The following is a 2,977-nucleotide window of genomic DNA, read 5'->3' as shown; positions in this document are numbered from 1 at the left end:
GCCAGGAGAGATATACTGCGTATTCCGACCTGCTTCAACTAGGGGGCGCCATCTTGGCAACTTAATCGCTCCTTGCTATCGCGCGTGTTTGCACGATGTGCTAATATGGCGGTGCGGCACTTTTTCTTTTTTATTTCGAAAGTTCGCCCAACGGCATAAACCATTAAATATAACAATGTAGGCCGGTTTCGGCGATGAACAGCAATAGTGCTCGATGGTTGCTTCCATAGAGCCATGATTCATAGTCCGGTGGTCGCGTAGGATGAAGGCCCACTGTTTTCAGGTAGCGGCGTCGGACCTGGTTTAGACCAGGGCATGTTCACAACAGGTGTTTGATTGTTGCCGAGGACGCTCGAGCTGGACAATATGGGCAGGTATCCGCAAATGATCCACGGAGGTGTTGTGGCCAGGCATAGGTGACCATTTGGTGCGGTAGTTTTGCTTGTTTTTCCTCTGGTATACGGAAGTTTGGCCCTGGCCTTCACCAACAAAGACGTGATGCGCCTTTGTGCGACTGCACACAGTTACAGGTTCGTCAAAGTGTGAATATTGTGACCCCGGTGTCCAACCTTGGCAAGTGCTTGTTTTTCAAACTGCGTTCGCCTGCTGCGCTGGCTTTTCGAACGTGTTTAGACGCAATACTAGGTTGCGTTTCATTTGTGTCTACGCGGTGACTCTGCCAACCGCCGATTCTTGCCGCGCGCCAGAGGTTCAATGAATATGTGTGCTGACTCGTTGCGCTGTTTTACACCGGCAGCTATTAAGGGACACGACCTTCTCTATAAACTTTAATGGATCATCAGGCCTGAATGTGGCAATGTCTTCGGGGGGCTTGAATACCATTCAGTTCGACGGTGTCCCGTCCGTAGTAACGGCGACGTAATATGAGGGCCCCCATTTCACCTTAACGGCGCAGCACAGCTCTGGCTGCTGCCTCTTTTCGCACCTGACCGCGTGGCCCCAATGCCAGGCCACAAATGCACGTGCTCGCAACTCCGTTCATGTATAGGTAATAAATTGCAAACGTAGAAATTGGTTCCGCGAGAGCAAGTATCTGAAGCAGTGGCAATTGCTAGGACGTTTAAGACGCTTGCAGGAGAATTTTTTTATGATTGGTAAATTTGCATGTTTAGAAAAGCCTGTAATAACTTATGTCCACAGAGGTTTTCTCAACGCCATCTTTTGATTTTCTACTGCTGAGGGGAAACTTTTTTATAATGTACGCCTGCAGAGCCACCCAGGGTACCGGTTGACCTCTGTCCACCAGCGTCGGGCCAGCTTATGGAAATGAAGCCATGGGTTTGTATGCCGCATCGATTGCGTTTAATTATTAATGAGAAAGCATTACATGCCCCATGGAGAAAGAAATCTGGCGTTGGCGGCGTGACCAAAATATGGTACTACGAACCCTCCACCATTGGTGGGAACTCCCGAACCCACGACCTTTCATGTTAATGAAGGCGTATTTAAGATAGAGTTAATTAAAGCACTCGAACCCATCACCTGTGGTGTTAATGAAGTTAATTCAGGCGCAGTTAATTAAGATAGAGTTAATTGAAGCACTCAAACCCACGCCCTCTGGTTTTAACCCTTTCAGGCCCAAATTAATTTTGTTCATGGTAAAAAATTGGTCTTTACAATTTTAGATGTGCATGATCGTAGTAGTTAAACAAATTTAAAAAATCTGTGCTCACACTTTTCAACCAAAACTTATTAAATGATTCCAATTGGAATCAGTGGGACTTGGTGGACTTGAAATGCGTCGTTTCAAGCAATACATGAAAAGTCTATTTTAGATAAAATTCTTTGAAGCAATTCTTTTCTTTGTTGAGGCAGAGGTGTGTGCCACACTTCTTGCACCGAACGCGGGAGCACATTCTTTATTCATTTTTTTAGTTTGCGCAATGACTTCATCGGACGAATCAATGTCACCTCGAGGGATCAGCACAAGCTTCGCGACTTCTTTCTTTTTTCAATAAAACTCGCATGCGCTGATTGTCGCCATCTGTTCCGAAAGAAATTGTTTCCGTATTGCAGAGGAATTTCCCCCCCAAAAGTTTATCTACATGGCATAAGCTCATATCAACAGCATAAAATCACAAAAAGCTGAGCAAGGCTCCACCAATAATACAGGCTCCTGACACGATTATGATCCATCAGGTAACACGCGCCCAAAACATGGCCAAGTACGGCATGGAAACGCCATTTGAGCGCGAACAAACACGCGATTTAGTCAGTGAGGTATCGTCAATCGAAAATGTATCGCGTGAGTAGTCCGGGCCGCTACGTCCCAATGATTCCATTTGGAATCATCAAGATTTGCAAAGATCTCCGATACCCGCAAATACTTTTCGCCGAATAAATTTACTGCGAAGGGATAGCATAGTACCTAATAGTCCAAATCGAAATGTTGGAGACAAAAAGAATGTCACAGTTTCGCCCTAAGGGCGAAGCAATGAATGCGATAGCAACACAGCAATGTCATACGAAGTAAGGTGAGCGGCTTTGGTAGCAATATGAATTGTAGTAAACATGAGCTGATTAAGTAAGCAGGTGTGCTGCGGCGTAAGTAGACCGACATGAAGAGAGACTCGATGACCACGAGAAGGCGCGTGTGAAACCGTGATGTTGATGAGAAGCGCTTCCCGTGGACAGCGCGTGCGAAGGGACACACCTGTAGTGCTGCACTGCCGACCCGGGCAGCATTGCATGTGTTGCGTGCGTTGGAAAATGTGGCCCGACTATTACTAACTGAATGAACAAGCGTGGTGTGAGCGCGCACAAACAAACAGGAATAGATCACACTGAACGACTGCAGACAACGGCTGTCAAAACGCTGGCAGCGAGCGTATATACGCCGCCGCGGGCGAAGGTACGTGCGGTCTATCGCTTCAACGGAAACTGAGCGGCAAATGCACGGCGCATAAAGGTCAGAGCCGTGTGGAGATAAGAGACGGTGCGGACGAGCGACGAGCGC

The sequence above is a fragment of the Dermacentor silvarum genome, chromosome 3, assembly GCF_013339745.2.
Source record: "Dermacentor silvarum isolate Dsil-2018 chromosome 3, BIME_Dsil_1.4, whole genome shotgun sequence".
Classification (NCBI taxonomy): domain Eukaryota; kingdom Metazoa; phylum Arthropoda; class Arachnida; order Ixodida; family Ixodidae; genus Dermacentor; species Dermacentor silvarum.
This window is presented reverse-complemented; position numbering follows the sequence as displayed.